Genomic DNA, 21,534 nt, shown 5'->3' on the forward strand with positions numbered 1-21,534 from the left:
GAAGACTTGGGAACAAGACTCCACTGTGGGACTGCGTGGTTCAAACTGCTCGCAGCAGCACCCCTGCTGGGGGCTCAGGGTATGGCGGACAAGGCCTTGAATCTGAAGATAGGGCGGGAGCTAAGCCAGCAGCAGCCAGGCACTGGATAAGCAGGCTGAAGTGTGAGCCAAGAGTCCCGGAGGGCAGTTGAAGGACAAACAAAAAACAGACAGGAGAGGTGTCCTGGGGGCACCACCAGGCTCTTTGGTTGCTGTGTGAGAGACAGCAGGACATTTCAGAAACACTGACAGGTGGGGAGGGAGATGCGGATCTCTAAGTTCAGTTGGAGCTGGGTGAGACTCAGATGACTCTTGCCTGGCAGGGGCTGACATCTGCCACCTGGGTCACGCATGTTTCTTAAGAGTGGGTATCTAGGAGCCTCTGACGCTCTGGGTCGCATTTCTGGCGGTGCATCTGGTCATTCGCCACATTTAAAAACCTGTGCCTGGGCTCTACCCACTAACTTTTTTATCGAGTTGGCGCCGTTGGTAGAATTATTAATAATGTACAGCCTGGGTTGAGAAGCATTTAACTACCCTGAGAATTCTTCCACACTTACTCCTCTAAACCAGTTTAGGTAATGTTTAAAGAAAAAAAAATGAGTGAGGAAAATAACTGTTGACAGTAACTTTTTAATTTACGGATTACACACAGATCCCTGGGGATCTGTAAGGCGACCAGGTAGAGCCCCTTGCCCCTAGCCTTAGTTTGTATGCCCTACCATGGTAATGATCTGATTCCTTGACAATGCAAGAAGTGTACCACAGACCTTGAAAATACTTCACACTAAAGATGTCCTTTAACAGGCAGATTTAAAAACTTATCATGCAACCTGAAAATGACAAAACAATACATTTTAAAATATTTTCTCACCAAATTTTGAAACACTTAAGGTTTTTAGTGCAAAGTATTCCATGCTAAGGAACAAAGAAGAGGGAAAATGCTAGGATCCAGGGGGCAGGGAAGTTCTTTGGGACCTGGCAGATCTTGTGAGGAAGGGACACCTTCACTTCAGGACTGAAGGGAAAAGAGCAGCCCGTGACCATCTGGACACAGCTTTCCGAGCAGCGTGAGTGCTCTGCAGAGGACTTGCACTCCACGCTCAACGGAGAGAACAGTGCAGCTTATCGGGGAGGCTCACAGCAGTTCACTGCCCCAAATATCAAGCATCCCAACTGCCTGGAAAGAAGAAAGCAAATCCCACACACAAAATGATAACTGAGAGCCAAGTATATTTTAAAATTTAGCACAGCTGATGTTACAGACAATATTCTGGGGATGATACAAAGTTTTTCTGCATAATATTTATGAAGAGCAGAGACATGCATGGCTTTAATCAGTTTTCCCTATGAGTGATACAAAATAATCTTTTATTAATATTATTCTGAATTTGTTACAATTGTACATGATCTCAGAAGACCACATGGAGAACATATTATATAAATCAAAGGAATAAATGAATATGAAAGAAAAGACAATTACATGCCCAGAAAAAAATTTGTGCCCGTTCTATTATACTGTAAAACACTTTGTAAATGTAAACATTGCACATGAATGTTAAATAAATATATAAATATACTCTTCCTCTGGGTTTTTAAAAAGAATCTCAGTAGGCAAGAATTATCATCCCATATTTAAAAGCTGTCTGTGGCCCATGTTTTGCAGACTCTAACAGTGGCTTTAGGGAAGCCAGCGTCTCAATAGAAATGACACAGCTGATGGCTGGGGGCTTGGGTAAGAAGAAGATAGAAATCCTTACTTCGCCAGTTAGTAGCTGTGTGGCCACAGACAAGATACATAATTTACCCAAAGTCTTCTTTTGAAATGTGTAAGGCGGGATGATTCTTCCCATTTCAAATGGTTGTCACTGGAACAAAAGTCATTAAGTCATTGGACTTAGAGTAACAGCACAGTGCCTGTGACATGCTCATGGCTCTCATGGTTGTCATGACCGATATGTCACCAGAGGGCATTGTTGTGTGGATGGATCACACATATGGATGCTTGGAGATACACAGACAGCTGCAGGACAGAGCGGGACTATGGCATGGTGGCTCTTCTCAGATTGGGAGACTTGGAGTGGGCAATCACCCTTTCATTGCTGGGCCTCTCAGTGCTGCAGCAGTTAAAAATTCAGGGGCTGGACATCAGTCTATTGCCAACTGATTATGTGTTTCAAGCCTAGTGAACTTGGCTTCCAATGCTTTATTAAGGGATTTGACAAGTGCTTTATGAATGGCTTCTGGAGAGAATCTTTCTGAAACAAAGAGTCACTTGGAAACTTATAAAGGATACCTGAAGCCATACAAGCAAGAAACCAACCGCAAAATAATTATTCCCTTTTGAGAACTACAGAGATTAAATTTTCTCCATGATGCAAAAAGATACTCCACAGTAGGCATGTTTCCTATTCTGCCAGCAGGAGCATCAACATATTTTTTCCCTTTCCATTCAAAACAAAGTTGATTAGTACCTTAATTAGATGTAGTGAGATGTAGCCTAGGTAACAGCTTGGAATTTAATGAAGAGAGATGAAGGGAAACCCATTACCAGGAATGATCCACTCACACCTCATCTGCTGGTGAGGGTGCCATTGTAGGGTCCAGTGCTGTCTATCCTGAGGTTCACTCCGCTCAGCAGCCATGGACCATCTGTGGAGTGGTTCAGCGAAATAGCAACAGCGTGTGCTTCACCCTGGTTTCTTCTTGACAGGCAGCAATCCTTCAAGTCTCTGAGAGCTTTAAACAAAGGTGTAGATGTTTCTTTATTGACATCATCAAACACCCACAGTAGCAGCATGACAAATGCCATTCCCTGTTGGACTAAAAAGACACAAAAGGTTTAAAATTCAGGCAGCCTCTGTTAGCCGCTGTAGCTGAGTAAGAAATTATCTTGCAAACACAGATTCTTAAGGGTCTAGCCTGTATGCATACAAGCATACTCGATAAATAAATTTGTAGAATAGAAACATTGCTGAGTTCATAGAAAAAATTTTAAAAAGTAATGAGCCCAGAGTTAGGACTTAGGTTTAAACCCCAAATCAATTAGTGAGTAGTTGAGTAACTTTAAGTGTCATTATTTCACTTCCAGAAAGGGTCTACTCACCTATAAAATAGGAGTGATAAAATGTATTTCCAGTTTCTAAGAACATCATGGTAAAAACCAGAACAGAGAGTCTGTGTGGAAGTCCTATGCAAACTGCAAGAGGGGCTGTAGATAAGTGGTACTGTTGTTACCCGTTCCTAGGAATTACTGAACACCATATTCTTAGACCATATCAGCAAGCTGGCACCTGACAGATGAACGCAGTACTACGGCATGGCGCACTGTCTCCAGCTGTTTTCACTGTCAGCTGATAGGATGGGTCCAGGCCACCCAGTTAGCACACATCCTTGATGGACAGCATTTTTCTACAAGTGGAGAGGATTGGTGCCTCCTTTCCATCTCTTTCCACAAACCCATACTGCCAAACAAATGTCACTCCAAATTCCAAAACCAAGGAAAGAGAAATCTAGAAAGTATCGAGACACCTCTCTTTAGGTTTTCACATTTTTGTTAAAAATATTTCATAAATAAGTCTCAATTCTGAAGTCTCTGCACAGCAGTAATTATTCATCATTATTTAGCAGCACTTGCTGAGTTGGTCATGAGGTAAGTTTTAAACACTGAGAAATTGAGACTTGGAGAAATGTGGTAACTTTCCTAAGGTGGACACATATAGGTAGAAAGTGGCAAGGATGAGACCTGATCCTAGGGGTCTGCAAAGTACAAAGTCTGACTATTTCATTATCATGTTTTTCCTGAATAACTACTCTATAATTATTATTAGTTTTGCCTAGAATCTGCCTTTAAGATAGAATGTTAAATAAAACCTAGAATTCCTTCTGCGTCAGTGTAGACTCCAACTGATCCATTTTTTTCATCCAGTGTTTATAAAGTATCTACTGTCTGCCAGGTGCTGCACTGGGGAGGACATAGTCTTCGGCTATGAATGAGTCTAGTTTCTCAATTCTGCATAGCTCTTAGCCAAGGATAATGAATCAACTGATTACAACTTCCTTCCTAGGATATGCTGATGTGTACTGTTCTTCAAATTAAAATACAAACTCATGAGGATTTTCTTTATTGCTCATAAAAAAGGTCCATCTAAAAAAAGACTCATTTAAGTGCTAATTTCATTCACTGCCTGTGAGGATAAATATTTGTGAGGCGCCTACCAGGAGTCAGACACTATGCTAACCAATCTAAAGATAAGATTGCATTTATAAACTCTCTGTTGACTCAGAGATGTTCCACAAGTACTAGGGAATGCCTAATATGAATACATGTTAATTTTTAGCTAACCATTTGAATGGAGAAAGAAAATATCTATGATAAAATAACTAGAATATATTCCAAGAATTTGAGCCTATGAACTTTAAACTTTCAGGAAGACCTTTTGAGCTGAAAACAACCCATTTAACTCTGTTCTGCAGAAGTATTGACAGCATCACAGCTAAGAGCGGGATCCAGAAACAGAAGTACAGGGAGAAATGAAAAAGAAGCATGAGCAATCCAGAGACTAATAGACTTCTTGAACTGCTATCTTCCACAGTTTCTGAGCACCCAGATCAAACTGAGCTTTCCTTTTCCTGAGCAGTGATACCACTGTGTACTATAACACTTACTTTCAGATTTCTGAGGCATTTCTTTGGAAAGTGTAAACTCTATAACAGAAATAGCTCTACTAAATTCCATTATACCTCAAGAGTGAACAAGACAGTTCTGGGCACATTACAGAGCTAAATAAGTACTTGTTAATTAATAGATTAAGATTATTGGAAGTGTAATGGTACATGAAGGATCAGAAAATCAAAAACCAAAGCAGAGATACTACCTAAAGCCATTACCCTCCATTTGTTTCAGGCAGTTGAAATATAGTGGCTAAGATGACAGGTTCTGTCACTTTCTGTATCTGAATCTTTGGGCAAATTACTTAATATTTCTGTTCCTCAGTTTACTATCATCTCTAAAAATTAGGATAATAAGGGTGTCTATATAGAGAAATTGCTGCAATAATTTAATACAAGAACAGCATTCAACACTATCACATAACAATATAATGTTATGTATTCTTATTTGTGACTCTGTGACTCATTTCTTTTGTTTGTTTGTTTGTTTGTTTGCTTTTCTTCTGGTACCAGAAATCAAACTCATGACCTTGCGCTTGCCAGGCAGGCACTTTGCCGCTGAGCTAAATCTCCAGCCCTCTGTGACTCATTTCTGAGTATCAAAAAATCCTTTAAAATTAGAAATGATACAATAGGTTAATTTATTTCAAAGACATTAGGAAATTTGGTCCTTACAATCACTAAGCTTACTTTAATTAAATTCAACCTTGACTTCCAGATAAAGATGGCAGATTGAACAAATGCACCCACATCTGCTTCCTTCAAATACCACTAAAACACAGGGGGAATGATCTTTTAGAGGGTACACCCACAGAATTTGGAGAATAAGACAGAAAGACGACAGCAATAACATTTCTTTGGTGAGACAATCACATTTATGGAAACTGGACCTAGAACTGTTCTGGTACTGATTGCAGAAGAGTGGAGAAAGATAGACTGTGTGTTTGGGAGGCAGATACAGTAAAGCACCCAAGAGATATGGGGCAATAATGATAGATCCAGCCCATAAGCAACTGGCATCCCAAGTAGGACAGAGGAGGAATAATATATAAGTACTTTCCAAAATTAATGATAGATACCAAACCACAGTTCCCAGGCCCTTAAAGAACACTGAGCAAAATACATTTTTCGCCTCCAAGGATCTGCCAGACTACAATCATATCATATAAAACTAGAGGCAAAGAGAAAATGGAGAAGAAATCCGTAGAGAAAATACACATTCCATACACAGAAATTAAAAACTAAAGGTAAGAAGAAATAGAGTACATTTCTCATCAGAAACTGTGCAAACCAGAAGTTACTAGAATGTTGTCTTTGTTGCTGAACATCAAGAATTTGTGCTATGTTTTGAAAATCATTTGTCCCCTCAACTCATGCTGAGGCTTGGCCCCTAATGTGACAGACAGTATGGGAGATGGGTCCCAGTGGGAGGTATCTGAGTTATGGGCATAGAGCCCTGATGAATAGATTCATGGCATCTCGCAGGAGTAAATGAGCTCTCAGAGTCTTGCAGAATTGGATTAGTTACCATGAGAGAAGACCGTCTCTTATGTTACCTCTCTTTCTCAGGTACCTGTTTGCACTTTGGCTTTTTACCATAAAGCAACCAGATGCAGTGACCCAGTGGATGTCTGGCCTCTAGAACCATAAGCCAAAACACATCCCTTTTTTATAAATCATTTCCTGGCAGGTATTCTCTTATAGCAACAGAAATGGCACAAGACAACCTGATCATCCAGAATTTCATATCCAATGAAAACACTTTTCAGAAAGGAAGGAGAAATAGCAACTTCCCCAGTCCCAAACAGAAAACAACAGCAACAACAAATCTGAGAATCCACTGCCAAGAGACCTGTGCTGGCAGAAATGTTAAGTTTCTTCAGGGACAAGGATTATAATAGCAGATGGGAACTTGAATCCATGTATAAAAATTAAGAGCACTGGAAATGGAATAAAGTAAACATTAAATGTACTTTTTATTTCTAGTTGCTCTGAAAGATACCTATCTAGAGAAAACATAGTAGTTTTATATGTTCTTAATATAGATTTAGAGCAAATATGTGACAATAGGGCAAGAATGGAAGGAAGGAATCAGGGATCTAGTGTCCTTAGATAAGTATTAAGCAGAAGAATATTTGAAAGTAGACTTTCATCAAGATGTGCATGGTAAAATCCTAAGGCAACTCCTAAATTTGTTCAAAAGTGTATATATAGTAATCTAATAGTAGAGACAACACTGCCTTATTAAAAAAAAATTCTCAATCAAAAAGGGGCTAAAAGAGAAGAAACCAATAGGACAAATAGAAAGCAGCTAGTTGGGTGGGAGATTTTAATTTGATCATATCAACAAGCACTCTAAATGTATATCACACTAATAAAAAGGTAACGATTTTTAGGCTATATGTAAAGCACGACCTAAATACTACTGTCTACAAAATCCACTTTAAACATAAATATATAGACAGGTTAGAAGGATGGAAAAAATTATACCATATGGTCACAAATTAAGAGAAAGTTGAAGCAACTTTATTAATATCAAAGTAGGTTTCAGATAGGAAAAATTATCAGTAGAAGAGGCTATTACAATGTAATAAAGCATTTAATTCTCTAAGAAGACAGGGTAATTAATAATTTTATGCCTATAAATTCAATAGCTTATTGCAGATGGATAGATTCCTAAAAAAACATCTCATCAATGCTATCAAGAGACAACATAAAAGTCCACCTAACCTCCTACCAATTCTCAAAATTAAATTCATAATACTAAATTTTTTTTTTGAAAGAGAAAACCTTGAGCCCTGATGACCTTACTCATATTCAATGGTGAAATACCGAACTGGATGTTTTGAGTTCAGAAACAAGAAGTTTTTTCTGTCTCTACTTAACATTATGCTGGAAGTCCTAGCCAATTTAACAATGTAAGAAAAAAATAATAAAGGCATATGAATTAAAAAGAAAGAAGCAAATGAAGCCAAACACGTAATAGTAGCTCCTCTACGGGTCCATGTACAAGCAGCTTAAATCTTACCTATGATAACAGAAACAAGTGATTGCCTCACGAAGGGGGACTGACTAAAAAGGTACAAGGAACTTTTTGGGGTGATGGAAATGTGCCATATCTTGATTGGTGGTCAGTTATATGAATGTATTCAAGTGCAGTAGTCCCCCTGTGTGTCGGGATACAAGCTAAGATCCCAAATAGATACCCGACCTGCTTATTCCTATACATACAGACCTACAATGAAGTTTAATTTATAAAACAGGCACAGTGACAGATTAATACCTACTAGTAAAATAGAAAAATTATAAAAGATACTATAATAAAAAGTTTTTTCAAATTTACAAATTTTTTAGTTCTGCAATTTTCCATTTAATATTTTCAGGCCACATTTGAATGCCAGTGTTAAACCAGTGAAAAGCAAACCCCCAGAGAGGGTGACATTATTGTATTAAAATTCACTGGACTGTGTATTTAATATGCATCCATTCCACTGTATGTAAATTATACTTTTAGTTTTAAAACGGTTATAAAAAACTCTTAACAGTAGGTGAAAGAAGCAACTCACAATACTTTCCACTTTATGTAACATTCACAGGCAAAGTGAATTCCATCCTCAGCACCACACACAAAAAGAGGCAAAGTGAATCAATATATTGTTTACTGTGAAATTCTTTTCTAAATAATCTGCCACAGAGCTGAAAGTGGTTTCCTCCGGGAAGGCGAAACTGGGTAGGCTGTTATTTTTCCCCATCAAACTACAACTATTTGGCTCTTAAAACTCTGTGCCTATACACCTGATAAAAATAAAGACTTAAAGAAACATGTACCATTTGCAGGCTGGTGACATTCGCTTCAGTAGAGGGCCGCTGACATCCACTTCACATAGGAAATTATTTCCAGTGGGTGAATCTGGCAGAAACTCTGTCCAGGGACAGAGTCTACTTGCTGGAGGTTGTGTCACACGGGCCAGCTTGTTACCAGAAGAAAATATTGTGAATGTGAGCATTAAATTACAGTGAGGGAGCTGAATTGTGACAGAAACAGATCTGTACTTCCTAATTACAAAGTCTCGCTTCCATCCAGCTGACACAAATGTGAAGTCAAATTAAATGCTGTCTAATTAACCGGCATGCACAGATTTTAAGGCCAGAGACTAGGTATGATTCAGCTGAATAAAAGAAACACAAGGACTTGTAAACTGTCAACCCAGATCTGCCGTCTCAGTCCGCTGCTACGAGGTTAGGCCATTTTGTTTTCACACATCTTGCCTTTCAGGGCTCTGCTTGTTATATTTACAGAAAAAGGCAATGCTGGTAAACAGTCTCACGCAATGGGTGTGAGAGTTGATAGGGCCCTATTCAAGCTCTGAACTCCCCTGAGGAGCTGCCAAAAGTTGTTCTGAATGGCCCAGCTGACAGGGTGATGACTGATACAGGAAAAACAAACAGCTCTGGTAATTCATGAAAACACACAGCTCCCAGACAAATCCAAGTGGCGAGTGACAGTTCAGATAATGGAATCTTGGAAGCTTTTCTTAAAGGTTCCTCTCTACAATTATTCTCTTAATAGGCTGTCCCCTAATGTAGCGGGATCTTCAACTTGTTTCCACAAAAAATATTTATGATGATGTCTTGTGGAGAGGTGCTGGCCTTAGGCTTTCATGGGATGGTCAGTTTTCCATGCTGTTGCCCCTTCCCAGAGAAGGAAGGATTGTAGTGGTTTGTATCTGCTATTTAAAGAAATAAGATCTCCTATTTCCAATTCCATTACTAGAAATATTTTTGAAGCATTCTTCTTTCATTTCTTTCCTTTATAAACCATTTGCCGCAAACCTTTGATTAAAAAAAAATACTGGCTTACACACTCAACTGCTAATAATTTTAAAAGAGAACGATTTAAGTGTGGCTGAAGTCAATTTCCAATTCACATAGCCCATTTTGGGTTCATTTCCTTAAATCAAGCGTGACAAAGCAAGAAAGTATCAATTTGTCAGTATTTTGCTTTTGTACTCAATGGTTTTTCATGAAATGTGTTGTGGTTGCTATAAAAATGGTCTACTTCTTAATCAATGTTTTAGGAAGAAGGAAAATAAAGACATATATAAAGCATGCGTAGGCACACAAATACTCTCTGATCCTATGCCAAGAGAAAGAGAGGGAAGGAAAGGAGAGAGAAGGCAGGAGAGAGTACACCGCAGCTGGGGGTGGTAGGTGAGTAGAATTTTCCAGAGCCCTGTGTTACAGACCCTGGCTGCTGTCAGGTGAGGCAGGCTGTAGGAAACACAGACTCTGGCCTCCTACTAAATGAAAATTTGCATTTTAACAAGATCGAGGGTGATTCATATACACATGCAGGTTTTAAGAAGCTCTGTAATTTAGATGACTGATTGTCCTTAAAAGCTTAAGCTTTGTAGTTGTAAAAGCGTACAAGTGTGATTGTCCATGTTTTACAAAAATAGTTTAAAACTGTATCATAAATTATTTCTATGTCAAAGTAGTTGAATAAGTCTCCATCCAAATTTTCTTATTTTCTTCTCCCTCTCCTGAAGAAATCTTAGAGTCCTTGAGCTCCAAGGAGGCTCATTCTTCTCAATCATTTGCTTTCTACCCTAACCTCTTGAAGACACATCCAATACAGTTTTGAGGGCAAGGCATTGTACTACAGCTTGGATTTTTAAAACTCTACCAAGGTATAAACCACAGTATTGTTATAACAGTCACAAAGATGTTTTTAAAATCCTCTCGGGTATAGTATTAACTACTGAACTCTACAGTACTGATTAGAGGACCTTAAAAGAGAGATAAGCGAAACATTAGAACAGCTCAGAGAACAGAAGGGACCTTCACCTATCCATCAAATGCAGCAAAAATTCACCACTTGGATCTCATGTCTTTAGTTTTGTGGCAGTCAGTATGGTATTTACTATTCTTTAAACTTGGAGGGATCTCGTCTAACTCTCAACACGTTTCCTGGGTACTGATACATGTAAACACATATACACTTTTAAAATATGGCTCAAAATACGGTAAACAAAGGCAAAAGACAAATGTTAAATCAGAGAAGACACTGGCAACACATAGTTTTATAAGAGCTCATTTCCTTAACTGACAAAGGGTTTACATTAATTCAGCTGGCAAAGACATTTAATGGAAAAATGGACAATTCACACACAAAAACAGGAAACACAAAGATACACAAAATGTACAACCTTATACATAGTTAAAGACATACAAATCAAAGTAGCTGGGAAAGAATATTTTTAGCTATCATGTTGGCATAAATTATGTTGTTTGATAACACCAACTGTGGGTTCAGTTCCAGAAATTCTGCAGAGCCCCTGACACAGATCCACTAAGTGTGTGGGTTCAGGCCTGAGGGTAAGGATCAGCTGCCCGAGAGAATCTCCAGGACAGAGTGACAGCAGCCTTATCAATTCACACACGGCCCTTCGCTTGGACTAGCTGGCCCTCAAGAGCTGCCAAACGCTGCCATGGAAAGCCCTTCTTGACTCTCCCACATCTACCTACTATGTCATAACTGTTCCTTTCCCTCATTTGCCATCAAGGTAGTTCGCTCGTACAGGGGAAGGGCACTTGTGTTATAGATTTTTCAACAACTTGAAACTTAAAGATTACCAGTGAATGCATGCTCAATGTAAGTCACCAAATCTTTGCAAATACCTCAGACAAACTTAGTATGACGTAGTCTGTGCTGCAGAGCCATCTTTCTGCTTCTACTGCATGACCAGCGTGGCAGCTTTAGGAGCTGTGCAAAAGCTCTGGAGGAAGAGGGTGATAATCTTATAAGCAAGTGACTTCCACAGCCCAGGGTTCTGATTCTGCCTTATTCTTTTCACACATCTGGTGAATTCCCTGATGAGAAAATGGATCAAGCCTATGAGTATGGCTAGTGATTCAACTCAAAACGCCTAGAGAATGGGTCAACTCAAAAAGAATGGGTCATCTGGCCATTTTTGTTTCCCAAGTGACTCATATCTTAGTTTAAAAAAAGAAAAGGTGGAGAGAAATAAATGTGCTAACACAGCCACCAGTGTGCCTCCTCTCTGCACCACCTGCAGGCCGATAAGGAGTAAGAGGACAAAAGAAACCTCAGTGTAAGAATCCATGCTGCATACTTTGGAACAGGCTGCACTGGGGACTTTAGCCCCCTTCCATGGCCTAAAGAGGGAATAGCAGAAAGGATAAAGGACTCTGAAGTTATGGATTGGAGCCGAAGTTCTACACCAGGGTCTATGAAATCATAGCCAATTAACTTATTCTCTCTGGAACTCAATAACTTAGTCAGGACCAGCTCTGCTACGCTTCCATAACAAATAATCCTCCCAATCTCAGTGATTATACACAATACTGGTTTATTCTACTCAGATGAAGTCTCTTGTGAATCAGGTGATCTCCAGGATGGCTGTCCTCCATGTAATAGCTGGATGCCTCTAATTACTGACAATACCAGGTAAACACATGACAGGGAAGAGAGCACATGAAGCACTCGAACCTACTCTTCCATACTGAGTCTGGAAGTCCCATATGCTATTTTGTCTACTACTGGCCAGGACCTAGTGATAGAGTCCCAAGCTGACCACTCCCACACAAGGGGGTTAGAGAATACAATCTTCTTGTGTGCCCAGAAAGAAAAAAAATGTGGCTTCTATAAGACACAGTCAATGTCCTTGTCTGTAAAATGAGGACAATACCTACCTTACAGTGCCGCAGAAGGATTACTCAGGAATGCATGCAAGGGTATGAGATAATCAACCCTCAAATGGTACTTAGTTATTTTCACTGAAGCTGATAACTCAGCATTTGTTGGGTCATTCAAGAGGCTTATTAAATTGTGAGGACCCCAGGTCTTCAGAGAGTAGAGCACTGCGGTGGTGTGAACCAGTGTGCCCATCAGCATGTCCATTTGTCACAGGCAGAATCCTCACTCCTGGAATATGGCACCTAGGAGAGGCTCAGGGTGACTGTGGGCAGTGCAAACCAACTCAGAAGGGCCTGGTCACCATTCCTAAACAGTGATATCCCAGTGAGACACCTAGACAAGCATATTATAATGCCTTCAGATTTGTACCAGCAGCCAAGGAAAACCAAAAAACCCCAACGTGAGTGTGTGCTCAGCTTTGCTGTTGTTGCTGACGGAAGTACAGTGTACCTCAGTTCACCAGTTCAACTCTGCATGATTCTGTTCACAGACCACACTGGATGAGAACTGAATCAAATGTCCCCATAAGGTCAACATTGAACTTAACCACTGAATTTTATTCAATTTTCCCCAACACAGTTTGTGACCAGAATCACGGAAAGAATTGAGTTCGTGAACTGAGGTACCACTGTTATCATGTATCCCTTGAAGTTGTTTTGGTATCATCTGTATAACCATATATGGTAATGGTTTCCTTAGTTTGGTTAACTATGTTCAATCTATGTATAATGTGAAAGTCAGATGACATACTTTTAAATAGGTGATTAATTAAACTTTAACTCCGGATATGAAAGGAAGAGAGAGAAAAAACTAAGAATATTACATGGCAACCCTAGAAGGAGAAAATACAACTATATTACATTAATGTTCTTAGCTAAATATTCTCATTATTTTATATATTAATTCTATAAAGTCCTCATTCACTCCATCCAATCTTCAGTTAAATACCAGAGTCAGAAGCTGGGTGTGGTGGTGCATGCTTGTAATCCCAGCACTCGGGAGGCTGAGGCAGGAGGATCCTTGTGAGTTCGAGACCAGCCTGAGTTACAAAGTGAGCTCAAGGCCAACCTGAACTGCAAAATGAGACCCTGTCTCAAAAAGACAAAAATAAATAAAAAAAAATAAAAATAAATTCTACAGTCAGCCATAAATTACCCACTAGAATGATGTCCTAGAAATTATTATTAACTACTGTGATTAGATTTTTTCAATGATTATAAAGAAGTGATATTGAAATATAAAACTCTTTTCTAGACTAAGTTCATCTTTCCATAAGAGTCTTGTTAATGATAAAAATACACCTTTTCATGAGTTCTACATTTTCAGTTGGAGTAACAGGTGATATGAAAATATAAAATTAGTCTTGTGTCTTTATCAAAATAATTTATGTTATACTATTTACTTGGACTATTTTATTCAAATGTAAAAAATTATAAGATGACACCAAATAATTTATACAGTCACCTACCCAGGCTAAGGATGGATAAAGCATTTCTAATGTCCTTTAATTCACGTGGTTTTACTTCAGTTGGAGCCCACAGCACTGTCCTGTGAAGGTCCCTATCAAGGATCTACACCAGAAAGGCCCAAGAGTCAGTGGTGGAAGCTAGAAAGTCTGGGTAGGGAGAGTGAAGGGTCAGTGCCAGGAAGCTGAGAGATCTGCATTGGAAACCAGGAAACAGCATCCAAGATGAGGATGAGGATTTAAGCTCTCTCAAAGGAAGAGGACCAGGAGCATAGCAGGGTTTGTCTAGAGAGGTTCGCCACCTCTTGTCACTCAAGGGGGCTCAGTGGACCCCATTCTGCAGTGTTCCACATGCTCACTTTACGCCTCAGGACCCTTTTTTATGACACTGGCCTCTGACATGCTGCCAATGTAAAGTGACATAGCATATTGAAAAATGATAATATGTAAAACTATGTGTCGACTAATTAATAGTCAACGTGAGTGGGACCGCCCAACTGAACGGAGTCATGGTGGAAGAGCTGGGCATGGAAGACCCACCTGAGGATTGCTGCCAATGACATAAAAGGAGAATGGGAGGGGAAGATTGTATGCTCCTGATTTTCTTGAAGAAGCTGCTTTTTGGCGGTTTTTCTTCAAAGGAGCTCTGGCTGCTGTCTTCCTTTGAGAGAACTTCAAGCCCCATCCTCATCTTGGATGCTGCTTCCTGGTTTCCAGCGCAGATCTCTCAGCTTCCTGGCACTGACCCTTCCTTCTTCCCACCCAGACTTTCTAGCTTCCACTACTGGCCCTTGGGCCTTTCCGGTGCAGATCCTTGGTAGGGACCTTCACAGGACAGTGCTGTGGGCTCCGAGCCCTTGACTCTGGGTCTCCAGCACACAGACAGACATTCTGTACTCTTCTACATCTGACTCTAGTAAGCACTGACTAATACCCTGTAATAATATATAGATCTAAATCCCAGGATCTAATGACACTTTCAAATGTTAAGATAGAAAGACAACGATTATGTTGTCCCATTCTAAACTTGCATCCTTCTTAGAATAATGATCACCATATACAATAGTGTCTGATCATCATATACAATAGTACAAGATCAATAGTCAATAGATATCGAACAGCTACTGTGTGCAGATATGGATATAAGGACGTTCTGTAAATTAACTCACATTCCCTCCTCAACAGCCTTGTAAGGCCAGAATTATTAAAATCCCATTTTATAAATGAGAAAATGAAGGCCCAGAGAGATGATGTTATCTAGGTGAGGTCAGACAACCAGTAAGGGGCAGAGGCTTTATTACCAATCTTGCTACACTGTATATATATTATATACTACTTTGAAAAAATTTAGAAATTTCAATGGATCCTTTAAAATCCATTCCCTATACTAAGTTTTATCTCTGATATACACAGCTGAATGAGAACACATAGCATGTGAATGGTATGCTAGGCTTGCACACGGTAGCTGTTCAATATCTATTGACTATTGATATTGTACTACTGCATATGATGATCAGCCACTATTGTATATGGTGATCATTATTCTAAGAAGCATGCAAGTTTAGAATGGGACAACATAATTGTGGTCTTTCTATCTTAACATTTGAAAGTGTCATTAGATCCTGGGATTTAGATCTAAGAAAGGTTATCAGGTGAGTGACTCCATTTGTATGAAGCTGTTTCTTTATCTCTAAAATGGTGAGGCATCAACACTTGTGGGCTGAACCGTGTCCCTACTTGTATGCTGAAATCATGTGTTGGAGTCCTAACTCTCAGCACATAAAATGTGACTGGATTTGTAGTTCTGGTCTTTAAAAGAAGTAATCGAGTTCAAATGAGGCCTACAGAGTGCATCCTATTCCAATCAGACTGGTGTCTTTTGTGAAGATGGCCCATCCACAAGCCTAGGAGAGAGGTCTCATGAGAAACGATCCCTGCCAACACCTCGATCTTGGACTTGCAGCCTTTAGAAATATGTAAAAATAAATTTCTGTTGTGTAAGTCATCCAGCTGGTGACATTTTGCTGCAGCACCAGCAAATTAAAACAAACACATTCAAAATGAGTAACACAGTGCCTGGCAGAGTTCAGTACTTGATCAATGGTTTTACCATTAGTTCAGTTGTGAATACAAATGGACACACAGCCTTTGTTTTAGCTTAAAAAAATGTGTCCTAACATATTAAAACAATCTAAAAATACTATTTCTAATCAATAAACTTTTTTTGAAACATTTTTCTTTTAAATTTTTTCCCCAAAACTTTAGAAGACAAAATATTGTTCCTTTTTCAAACTAATAGACTATCAGACGTTGGGTTAAAATCAGTTTCCATAATTGTTATGGAATGTGATAATCCATAATATAGCAATGTAATGATTAATGTAATCATCAGATGGCAATGTTGTAACTGCATGTGACTTTGGAAACCTTCTTTCTTATAGCTATCACAGCCTCTGAACCTGGAGTATCAACACATGCTGACAGTTAAACTCAAAGATCATGGCAGAAAGAGAATTGGAATATACAAACACAGCAGTGCAGGTGAGAAATAGTACATTGAGCTTTTCTTGAATGAAACTACCTGTGTCTGACCTGGTGCATAAATTTCACCCCACAGGCCAATTCTAACCAGTTTCCTTGGACTCTTACGCTGAGAAAGGTTCCCAGGCCACACCTTGGATCAGGGCAGGCTACCAAAATGGAATAGAGATGGTGATTGGGATACAAGAGAACAGCAGTTGAAGGGCTGTATGTCCCCTACTCTGGACATTGGTTAATGGGTTCCTATGAGCCCCATCTTTTAATACAAGACTCCTAGAGAACCAGCCAATCATACACACTGGATGTCATTCAATACCCTGTGCAAGAAAGCAGTTCTGAATTAAGAAGTAAATGTTTTTCATTACAGGTGTATTTATCTTTGTTATTTCATCAGTTTTTTGTTTTTTTTGGTACCAGGAACTGAACTCGGGACCTAGCACTTGCCATGCAAGCACTTGTGCCACTGAGCTATATCCCCAGCCCTGTTATTTTAAAACATAAGAAAAACCTGTAGTTTACACTAACAAGGGCCATCAGCTGGTCAATTTTCAGGTCGCTCAGGCACTGTTTAATGCTCAACAAATGCACATTATTATGGAATATCTGAGAACAAATTCTGAGCCTAGAGGGGAATGTATGGATCCCAGAAGCTCAAATATGGTTTTCTTCCATGTAAGAACCTAAGCTCTCCCATAGGAGCGAGTTGCTGCTGTGGCAGCAGCCAACTAACCAGCTGCAGAAAGCCACTGCAAATGACCAACAAAGCAGCATTTGCTACCAAAGTACCAAGCATGGTTGTCTAAGGGAGGGTGCTTAGATGTCTCAGACTCTGGGTGGAAGCCCTGAATGGGCCAAATAGCTTCCCACACAGATTCCGCCAGCTTGGCACCCACCACAATCCACCCCACGGGTTAGAAGTGAGAGACAGCGATAGAGAAAGGGACTAAAACCAAGCTCAGCGTCACCTTTAGGAAACCTCCAATGGCAGGCAGGTGTTGCTGAAAGGGAGACCCGGCTTTTCTCACCAAGATAATCACCAGTACATCCTGTTCAAGACATTGCTTGTATCACTGCAGCAGGAACACAAAAAGCTCCTGGTGTTCTAAACAACTATTATAGTTGTTTTTTGTTTGGTTTGGCTTGACTTGGCTTTGCTTTGTTTGGCAGTGCTAGGGATTGAACCTAGGGCTTTGGCTCTGACATACATTTCCGGGCCTTTTTTTTTAATTGTGAAAAAGGTCTCACTAAGTCACTAAATTTCCCAGGCTGGGCTCAAACTTGAGATACTCCTGCCTCAGCCTCCCAGTGTGCAGGGATTATAGGCACACACAACCATATGAAGCTTGGTACTGTAGTTCTTACACACAGTACGATGAATATCTATTGATGGACTGTACCTTAAAATACAAATCAGCTACTTCAATTCACTTAATTGAACCACTTATGATCACATCTCTATTATAAGCTGGTTGGAGTAGTTTTGCTTATGCAGTAACCTTTAGTACTGTTCTAAAATTCTGCTCCTCCAATGATGAGAACAGTTCAATGATGAACTGAATTCATATCAGGAAAACAAGCACGACCAGCTTGTCCAGGAGAATCAACAGCACCCAGATCTTCCCCTCCAAGTTCTGCACTTATGCTGTTAGCAACAACCCTGAGGTGGGCCTCCCAGCCAGCTCCAGGCTGATTCAGTTCAGCTGGGTGTTAAGAGTTGACCATTGGTTAATCCACATGCTGGACCACGTCCTACTGTTTTTACTCTGTGTGGTTCCGAGACTGCAAACTTGGGCAGCAGGGGTGTATGTAACACAAAACAGAGTGGCACAAGGGATTTGGAAAGCTGACCGCTAGGATGTTAGGTGTCTTCCATTAATTTTAAATCAGCAGGAAATATATGCCAGTAGGTGTCTTTCTGTAGGGACTAAGCACTGTACTTGCTCAACTGACTTCTGAGTAGAGCATCCTTTACCCTGGGACAAAGGGCTGTGTGCTTTTGCCAGCAATGATTTTGGGCTTGCCCTCATGCCCCTCTGCTGTAATAAGCTGGAGACTTATTTCCTGCAAGGGATCCATAGCAAAATGACAGCACTCACATAGCAGATGCTTGGTGGCTGGAACTTACAGGCAGAGCCTTTCTCCTCGATGTCAACAGGAGCTGAACCAGGCAGGGGACCTCAGTGATCCTCCTCTGAGATGCTGTGAGCCTGACACTGATTTTGTGATGCTGAAAGGTGGAAAATGAAATAGTAAAAGGTGACAATGCAGAAGCTTTGATATCAGACAAACTGGCCCAAGTCCTAGTGCTCATTCATGAATCCCATAAACAAAATTTTTTTGAGCCTCAATTTCCTCATCCATAGAAAATAGGAGTAATAGAAATAAGCTGTCCTGTATGAGAATTAAATAAGACACTGCATGTTACCCAGGAAGCATGGAAGTGATCCATCTCACATCCAGGTCATGCGCATTTAGTACATGGTCAATAAATGCATTATGAATCAAAATGCTTCACCCACAGTCTCTACATGGCTTCTTTCCTTGGAATTCATGCTATTAATTCCACACTAATAACAGGCAATTAAGAAATTTAGTCTCATTAGTTCCTTTTACCTGACATGGGTTAAGATAAAAACAAACAAACAAAAATACACCCAGTGATCTCATTACCAGGCTACTGTTTTGTCTCCTTCCTGGGCCAGCTAGCACATGTCTGATTCCTGAGTCTGCCCTTTGGGACAGACCTGTCCTCTCTACAGTGAGGACTTATGGTGTATCTATTCATTGCATACACGCAATAGAACAGCATATTTCAAAGGGGGAGCTATTGCTTTGATTTAATGAGGAGACTTAAGGTACTTTCCTAAACAGAGAACACACATTCTGTTTAAACATGCATGGTATAGTTATAAAACTTAAAGTGTTCAACTACATAGGAAATCTCACCATATTATCCAAAGTAGAAATCATACGGCTCCATTTTCTAGTTTTTTTGTGGGGAAAAAAGATATCCCTCTCTTCCTCACTCTCCCCCCAAAATCATTAATCATTGAAATGCTTTTTAAAAATTTTTCCTTATTCATCATAAGGTTCCTAGCTAAGACCATTATAACAAAAGAGAAATTAGTAAGAACAAAGCATACAAATGTCTAATCAAGAGTTTCATGTGACAACAAGGCCTTCAGAACTGAAGAGTCAAAGAAACAGTGAAACCTGTGTATTTTTATGCTTCAGTTTGATGAAAAGTGGACAGTTGTGTCCAAGTGTGATGTGGAAGATCTTCTGTAATAAACTGAGGCATGCTTTGTGTGGCCTGTGTTCAGATTCTTCTCAGTATAGCATTACAATATTGCTTCTTCCTGGGGCACCTGTCACTGAGGGTTCTTAAGGGAGAAAACAGGGACAAGATGGGAGTGACCCTTCTTGGCTTTGCTGTCTGCTTCAGGATGGGTGAAAGACAGAGTGAATGTGTGTGTGTGTGTGTGTGTGTGTGTGTGTGTGTGTGTGTGTGAGAGAGAGAGAGAGAGACAGAGAGAGACAGAGAGAGAGAGAGAGAGAGAGAGAGAGAGAGATAGGAGGGGAGAGAGAGAGAGAGAAAGAGACAGAGACTTTCCTGATTCTGCTGTTTCTATTCCCAGGTTCCACATTTTGGGGTACGGTGTCCTGAGTTTCACATATCCTATTTCTTCCTTTCATCCTTTCATTTTGATTTAGTTTATGTGACTGGCCCTTTCTGGTCTTTTGACTGAATACCTAGTTTATTTTGGTCATCACTCCTGATTTTTCAATAAATACTTTTATTTTCATTTTCATTTTTGGTACCAGGAATTGAGCTCAGGACCTTGCGCTTGGCAGGCAGGTGCTGTGCCACTGAGCTACACCCCTGGCCCAATAAATACTTTTAAGACTAAAAATTATCCACTCAATTCAATTTTAACTGTGTCCAAGTTTTTTCTATATATTGATTTTGTTATCTTTCATAACTGAACAGTTCATAATTTTATACTTTTATTATTTTCTATCCAAGAGTTGCTGCTGTACAGGTCTAGGGGTCAGAAGCCTCAGCTGCATTTCTCTGGGCAAGAATCAAGTGGTGGCAGACCTCTGCTTGCTTCCACACCTAGCTCTAGAGGACATTCTGTTTTTTCCTTCCCTTTTCAGTAAGCAGTGGCCGCCCTCACTCCCTCTCTCCTGGCTCCACCCCTTTGAGGGGAAAGCCAGCAGGGCTGAGCTGAGTCTTTCCCACGTTCCGCCCCCTCACGCTAACACTGCTCCCCCTCTCATGCACACTTAGGGACACTAGATCCGTCTTGATAATCCGGGACAATTAGTGACCTTAATTCCATCTGCAACTGTGATGCAGCGTATTCATAGGTACTGTGAACTGGGACTTGGACACTTCAGAAAGATCATTATTCTGCCCACCACAAGTTTACACTTTTCTAAACTATGTGCACTTGTTAACGTACAAATATGTATTACTTTTATAACTTAAAAGTATCTGATAGTGGCTCTTGAAAGTCAAAGGCATTAAATATAATTTTATAATGATAAAAAATGTGATGTTCCAGGATTAGGAATAAATATTCCATAAATGGAAAATTCCCAAAGACCCGCCAACCTGGAGACATATATAAGTGGAATATGGCACTAGACTCGGTATTTTTCAGGCCATAGAAGAAAATGAATGGGACAACTCACAAGAGGTTACCTGAGATGTTACTGGAGGTGAAAAGTGTGACCTTTATTCATACCATACTCATGAATAAACCTCATGAGGGTTTGCAAAACCTTGAAAACTTGCAAGAACTTGAAAAAAATTAAGTAGTGGAAAAAGATGTAGGAAAACATACCTATAATCTTAGGTAGTGAAAGCCTTCCTTATACCCTGGGCCTTATGCAGCAGTCCATAAAGCACAAGTTAATAATATTAAGACAAAACAAAGGCAACAGGCTGAGAAAACAATACTTGGTAATGTATGTTCAAGAGAAGCAGAATCCATAATCAATAAAGATCTTTTGTGATCTGACAAAAAGGCAGTCCTAAAGGAAACTGAACAAAAGACATGAACAGCCCGGTTCTCAGAAGAAATGTGAT

At 39.9% G+C, this 21,534-nt stretch overlaps 1 long non-coding RNA gene across 7 annotated transcripts in view; it reads right to left on the reverse strand.

The window, feature by feature from the left end:
- Positions 1-1,252: 1,252 nt before the first annotated feature.
- LOC102003796 overlaps positions 1,253-21,534 on the reverse strand; it is a 58,114-nt gene continuing 37,832 nt past the window's right edge. For 2 of the 7 annotated variants that reach the window (XR_001234747.1, XR_001234752.1), the window contains 2 exons: positions 18,533-18,663; positions 1,253-2,862 (listed from right to left, as the gene is read on the reverse strand). This is a non-coding gene — a long non-coding RNA (uncharacterized LOC102003796). Of the gene's footprint in view, positions 2,863-8,538; positions 8,682-11,391; positions 11,490-18,532; positions 18,664-21,534 lie in introns of all 7 variants that reach the window. The other 5 variants (XR_001234750.1, XR_001234748.1, XR_001234751.1 and 2 more) reach the window with 5 other exon arrangements.

Source organism: Chinchilla lanigera, unplaced genomic scaffold (assembly GCF_000276665.1).
Source record: "Chinchilla lanigera isolate Chin_1 unplaced genomic scaffold, ChiLan1.0 scaffold00032, whole genome shotgun sequence".
Classification (NCBI taxonomy): domain Eukaryota; kingdom Metazoa; phylum Chordata; class Mammalia; order Rodentia; family Chinchillidae; genus Chinchilla; species Chinchilla lanigera.